The sequence below is a fragment of the Psammomys obesus genome, unplaced genomic scaffold (genome assembly GCF_907164565.1).
Source record: "Psammomys obesus unplaced genomic scaffold, mPsaObe1.curated_primary_1811, whole genome shotgun sequence".
Classification (NCBI taxonomy): Eukaryota; Metazoa; Chordata; class Mammalia; order Rodentia; family Muridae; genus Psammomys; species Psammomys obesus.
Window position 1 is genome coordinate 5,431,575 of NW_026586816.1, and position 7,154 is coordinate 5,438,728.

Consider the following 7,154-nt stretch of genomic DNA (forward strand, 5'->3'; position numbering starts at 1 on the left):
TGTTGAACATTTTTTTAAGTGTTTCTCTGCCATTTGATATTCCTCTATTGAGAATTCTCTGTTTAGCTCTGTAACCCATTTTTTTAATTTGATTACCTGATTTGTTGGTGTTTAACTTCTTGAGTTCTTTATATATTCTGGATATTAGTCCTCTGTCAGATATAGGGTTGGTGAAGATCCTTTCCCAATCTGCAGGCTGTTTTGTTTTTTGTTTTTTGTTTTTTTCATCTTTTTACTTTCATGCTATCATATTTTAAGTAGGCTTGGGAGCAGGGCTAGAGTGCAGCTTAGTGGTAAAATACTTGCCCAGCATGTACAAAGCCCTGGGTATGAGCCCCAGCACCACAAAATCAACAAATAAACAATGAATGTGTTTTATAGAAAGCATATGGTTGTTGCCATAGAGCTTAGAAGACACATTTTAAACTAATCTAAGTCTCCTTCAAATAGCTCCCAACCCCTTCACTCATAGTGCAGGTATCCCATAAAAGCCACTCATAATCCCTCGCTCCTGCGCCTTGTGAAGTGGCTGACATTTGTTTCACTTCTCCGCATGCTGCCAGTTGCACTGGTAGGCTCACTGCTTTAGACTGCTGTGACTATTTAAGAGAGAAGGACAGAATCCTAAGACTTTGTTACCAAACCCAGAAGTCCTGTTTGAAAAGAGACATGACTTCAAATTCTCCTAGATAGGAAGTTATTCACAGCCCCTAGAGAGCAGGGTTCCCATCAAACACTGAAAAAGCCCTATCATATAACTTACTCTACTGGATACTGTAGGGACATCATGAGTGCAGAGCTCTGACCTCTGCAGCTTATGGATAACAAAACAATGACTCAAGGGTCTGCTCATGGGCTAATCAGAAGAGACAAAAGTACAAAAACTCAGTTAGGTCCTTTACCAGGATCCTGCATGAAATGCTACAAAAGACATTACCAAATAAACTGACAGATAACATTACAACATGGACAATAAACCCAAGAAGGGGACATTAAACACATTGGAGTGGCAACTGTTGTTATGAAAGAGGGCTGTCTATCTAACTTCCCTTCAAATACGAATGTTAGCCTCAAACACTTCAGAAAAGGGGGCAGGGAGAAATTATAAAGCTCATAGTCCCAAATGTTAGACACAGGTAAGCCAGACAAATGATAGAAGATATTCTTTGTAGTTATTGTACTTTCTCTTTAATAAGTGGAAATTATTCTCAAATAAAAAATTTAAAGTGATCTTTTCAGTCTTTTAATTTAACAGGCTATAATCCTACATGCCTGGAAATCTGGGGAATTTCCCTCCATGTTTTCACTGTTCTCTGTATCACTGAGCTAAAATTGCCAAGATGTAATTTGTTTTTGTTGCTGATGCTGCCTTCTAGGGTGGCTTTTCTGAAATAGGTGATTATTGTTTATCGGAAGAACTGGCATCAAGGCAAGCCTGCTTGAGTAGCAAATTGTAGCTGAAATTAGAGGACTGTGACTATGTTCAAGGAAGGCCTTTTCACTCCAACCAGGGCACAGCCAAGGCTCAGCTCCCTCTGGGATTGCATCTCGGTGGAGAGCGAGGGTCCCCTTCTTCTTTGTCCTTGAGAAGCACCCATCTTCAGGAAGCAATGAGCAACATGGGAGGCAATTCTCTGATGGCTCTTCTCTATGTGCCGTTTCTGTTTTAAGTGATGCTTTGAGAATTTCATGCAATATATTTTTAATCATATTCACCCACTCTTTCTCCAGCTCCTCCCATATCCACTCCACTCTCTACTCCTTTCATTTTATTACTGTTGTTGTTGTTTATACACATAAATATATAGATAAACCCTACTGGGTCCATTCAGTGTTGTTTGTATGTATGTTTTTTAGGGCTGACCTCTTAGCATTCTTAGCATTGGATAATCAGTTAGGGGCTCATGCCTGGAGAAGACTGATTGTCCCCTTCCCAGCCAGCATTAATTATTTGTAGCTCTTCATCTAGGCATGGGGCCTTGTGCAGCCACCTACTGCAATGGCAACTGGTAATGTCAATGTTCCTATCTTGTCCAGTCTACCATCTTGTTGAGATTTTGTGGGTATATCTTCCCTGATCTATATAGAAAAAGACACAATTTCACAGTAGATACCCTGATCCTCTGGCTCTTAGGATCTTTCTGTCCCCTCTTCCATGATGTTTCCTGGGCTAAGTGTAGGGGTTGTAAATGCATTAGTTTGGGCTGGACACCCACATTCAGTTCTCTCCATTTGGACCAGTGTGGCCTTTTGTAATGGTCTCTCTGCTGCAAAAAGAAGCATCTTTGACGAGGGTTGAGGGCTACATTTAGCTGTGGGTATAAGGCCGAGCCTTCAGAATGTATGCTGGCTCAGGAAAGTGGCTACCTTAGGTTCTCCTCTGGGTCCATGCCCTCACTAGTCATGAGGACTTGGTTAGGTTAGAGTTAGGCATGAATCATCCCCTACTTAGTCACCTTAAGTCCAACTAGACAGTGGTTGACTGCTACTCCTTCACCTTTGGGGATATCATACAGAGTTCGGTCACTGTTGTGGTTGGGAGGCATTGCCTGTGGGGAAGACTATTGATTGCTTCTTTCTCATGGAAGCTTGCATGGCACCTTCTGGTCCTATGAAAGCCAGTTCTCAAGGAGGAGGTTTCCAGGGCAGTTCCCGCCTTCAAGCCCTGTCTCCAAACCATGTGATATTTTCAGCAATGGGGACTTACCTTCTACTTCTGGGAAGCAACCTAGGACAACAGCAATAGCTTATATTTTGGGGGTGGGCTCTCGGATTCCCATGACCAACAACTTCAAAGGTAGCTTCTTGTGTCTGGTACTTGAATTTTCTTATGGAGCAGCAACATTCATATCTACTTGTGCCAGAAGGAAAAAAAACCAAACTCTGAAGAGTAGTGTGCATATGGAGACCCACCAAACCCCTCCGAACCCCTTAATCCTGAGCTTCTAGAACCCAACCCTAAGCTAGAAGTTTTCAGGGAAAACTGCATAGGAATCATCATCCTCCACTCTCTGTCTCTGCTGTTCTCTCACGGTGGCAGAACTGGCTGAGCTTCAGGCTTTTGAGCTGTATGTGGTCCCCATAGCCACCGCCTGGAAGTCCCACTGTGCTCCTAGGCAGGAAGCATTGCTGCTGGAGCAGACAGGAAAGATGTGAAAGTGCAGTGGCTTGATGCAGGTCACACCTTTCAGAACCGGCTTCCAAGGAGAAGTGGGACCTGAGGCTTCCAAGCAGATAACAAGTCCCTTCCGCTCATGCTCTGTCCTGGAGCAAGGTCAGTTCTTCCCGATCTGTGCACCAGTTATCTCCAGCCATTTCCTCAGAGCGCCACTCCATGCATCACGCCATGATAAAGACGATCTTGACTCTGCATGGTCAAGAGAAAGCTAAGATCTTGAGACCAAGCTCGTTTTCTCTGAGATGCCACCAAAAATGGCACAGGACCTGGCAGGCAGGCACTGCTCTCATGCAACTGCTCTGATTTTTCCGAGTACCCTGACAATGAACACTAGTCAACAAAAGTCTTGCACTGTGTCTAAGCACTGAACCTTGCTCGAGGTTCCCAGAACGCTCCATTCCTCCAGGTATGTTCTCTGGGCACACTCTTTGACAAACTATCTGCTATTACCTGACCAGTTACATGCCTCCACTGCCAGTCAGGCTTCCTTGAAAATTCCCTCAGCTATCCCTTCCCCACATGGCTTTGGAATGCTTGCTTGGCTATGTCAGAGACACGCTATTGCTACTTTTACGACAGCAACCACCACTGCTGTGGCTGCTTGTCTGTCTGTTTTAGTAGACTGTGAATCCTGGCTCCAAACTTCATTGGCATTTATGCTTCTGTTCCCAGAAACTATCACTCTAACACAGGCAAATGAATGAATGATTCCCAAGAATAAGGATCATTTATTTCAAGCCCTGGCTCAGTCACTCTTTCTTTCACACAAGTCAGTTACCTTCTTGGTGACTTCACCATGGCAATGGCAATCAGTCTTCTCTGGCAAAGAACTAACTGTTCCAGCAAAGCAAGTCCCACGTACATTATGGCTTGATGGAGGAAGAAGATAGGCCAGGAACTCTCTGGACCAGTGGTTCTCATACTTCCTCGTGCTTCGACCCCTTAATACAGTTCCTCATGCTGTGGCGACCCCCAACATAAAATTATTTTGTTGCTACTTCATAACAGTAATTTTGCGACTTTTATGCATCGTAATGTAAATATCTGATATGTGACCCTGTGAAAGGGCCATTCAACAACCTCAGAGGAGTCTCAACCCACAAACTGAGAACCACTGCTCTAGGGGAAGACTTATTGGGAAGCATGCCTGGACTCCTCTGCCTCAGCTGCTCGTTGAAGTGGCCTGGGGAAGCTAACTGGTTTTCAACAGAAGACTCTGAGATTTTCAGATCTCCCCCAGGTAGCTCCAACGTGAAACTTATACTTAGAATGCCGGCAGAGCCTGGTGCCTTTACCTAGGCGTCTAGCACCGACACCTGGTGCCAAGGTGTGTAGGTCGAGGGTTGAGTCTTCTGCCTGGAACAGGCAAAGGCAAGGAAGTCTTGAAGCATAACTAAACCAGCATCAGCGGGAGCATTGTTAAACCAGAGCGCAGGAGTGTCCCATGGTTGTGACTCAGCAGCTCTGGGACACTGTGAGACTGTTTTGCAGAAGTCCCCAAGCAATGCTGCTTCTCTGGGATCCCTGCTCTGAGAACTGCTGGGTTCAGAACACTGTGGGGATTTCTCCCCAAGTTCTAACTCAAGCTTGCTGGTATCTTTTAATATCCTCTAGATGAGTTTAGGCACATGTAGCTAAGGTGGCTTCTATATTGCATGGAATGGTGGAAATCCAGAGACTTGCAGATCCATGAGGTATTTTTATCCCTTCTTTCAAGTAGAGAAAAAATGTGTGCTTGTCTGGACTGCAGCATGAAACAATGTGTACACACAGAGCACACACACACCTACCCTGCAGAAGATTTAGACCCGCAAACCAGGCTTTGAAGTGGTAAGGGCTAGGTACTAGAAAGCACTTCCAGCTAGCCCCAGGGGCAACTTGCCTGACACTGAGCGACAAAAAAGCAGGAAAGTTGCCATAATATTCCAAAAGAAATGTACACAGAGAGAAAGGCATTGGGCTGCATGACTTCAAGCCCAAAAGCAGTAGAGGAGAGGTATGCTTTAGGAGGAGAAGTCATGGGAACAAGGCAGCCAGGCACACACAAGGATTGTGAAGAGCCAGTGGCGTAGGTGATGGCAATGCTGATGAGGAAGGACAACAGAAAGCCATGAGGCTAGAGGAGCAACCTAGAGTTGGTAGCCATGAGGGTGTCAGCATGCCTGCACCTGCAGAGGAGAGGAAGGGCTGTCAGCAGGCACCACAGCCTTTGTGGAAGACGTAGCCATCCTACCCTCATTCACTTAGTCTGCACTGTCCCTGCCCACCAGCAGGAACCTCCGAAGCAGCTAGAAAGTGGGCCAGCCCCCCGAGCAAAAGCAAGGCAGAGCTTGCATTACAGATCTACAAAAAGCCATCAGCTGGAAGGACAAGTGCAGGAGAGGGAGTCACAGCAATCGTGTCCAGATCATGACTGAGGATGAGGGTCATGCCTGAGGAGCAGTGAGACATGACACCATGGCTCAGTGCTCTCTTCATGCCCTTGGTGGTCTGAAGAGTGGGATCCCAAATCAAGCTTCACATCCTGGTGGAGGTTTGTGTTATGGCATGACTACAGAACACCCTCATAGGATCATGTTTTGAATGTGTGGTCCCCAGCTGGTACTGGCATTTTAGGAAGTAGGACTTTGCTGAAAGAAGTAGGTCACTAGGAATAGGACATTGACAGTATTTTGTCCCTTCGCTAATAGGTATTCTCTCCTTCCTTCTACCATGGTGTGTGTGTATGTGTGTGTGTGTGTGTGTGTGTGTGTGTGTGTGTGTGTGTGTGTGTTTCTGCCACATGCTCCTGCTGAAATGACATTCTGCTCAAGCACACAGGGTCAAAAGACCATGGACTGAATCCTTTAAGTTTTTTCTACCAAGTATCCGCTCACGGTGATGATGAAAATAACAAGTACGGTTGCTGAGAGACCATTCTCTCTGGTGTTTCTTCAACTGAGTTGGCTCTGAGACTGCATTTCCAAGGTTGTTCATATAGCTGAAAACCACTGGCGAACTCATCTCCTCAAACCAAAGACCAGGCAGTTTAGACAACCAGGCCTCAGTGTCACCTGGTTTGTGGGTGTGCAGTTGCTGTAGTGAGGCTCCGTCCGTCCTGTCGTGGCTCAGGGCCCCTGTACCCTGCCAGCCCCCTGAATACTGCAGCAGGCTAGCTGGTAGCTGGCCAAGCAGGTAAAGTGTCACGAACTTCAAGCTCTTGATTGTCATTCCTCACTCTGCTTCTCCACTCAGCATGGGAAAACCCGAAGGGCAGTGGTAATCAGCTGATGCCTGCAAAGGGTAAGTGCTCAAATCCATTACTTACCCTTATAAACAAACATTTGAAACTCAGATAGAGTAAACATCATAAAAGTGGCCTTCAAGCCCGAGGTGAGTGAGGAGACAATTACAGATTTCTCTGAATGAAATGGAGTCTCAAAAAGGCTTTGAAATCATTTTTAAAGATGTGATCACAGACTGGAATTACCATGGGGTGACTTTAAAAGATTAATGCTAAAATGAGAAACCAGAAAACCAAGCATGTCAAGAATCAGTTTTCCAGAATTGGATGGCAGAGACTACAAACATCCTAATTGGATGTGATCTCCTAGAACATTCTAGAATAGATGATTACACAGACGTATTGAGGTACTCTGAAAAAGAACTCAGTAAACTGGAAGGCAGGATGAGTTCGTTAAGTTATATATTGTGTTCCATTATATTGTTTGACAAGATCATTGGATGAATCACCAAAATGCTGTAAAATAGCCTACAGCTTGATTTCAGCAGCAATGGGCTCCACAGACAGGAGGAATGTGGGTTACATGAGAAGGTAAGTAACACATTGACTGATCTAAAGGAAGCTTTCTGTGCAGAACCAGCTCCCTCCAGTGTGTTGGATTTAACCAAGAATTAAAACTAGAACAGGTCTGAAGATGACCTGAAGCTGGGAAGAAGGGCCAACATGACCACAGACACAGTTCAACAGCCACAG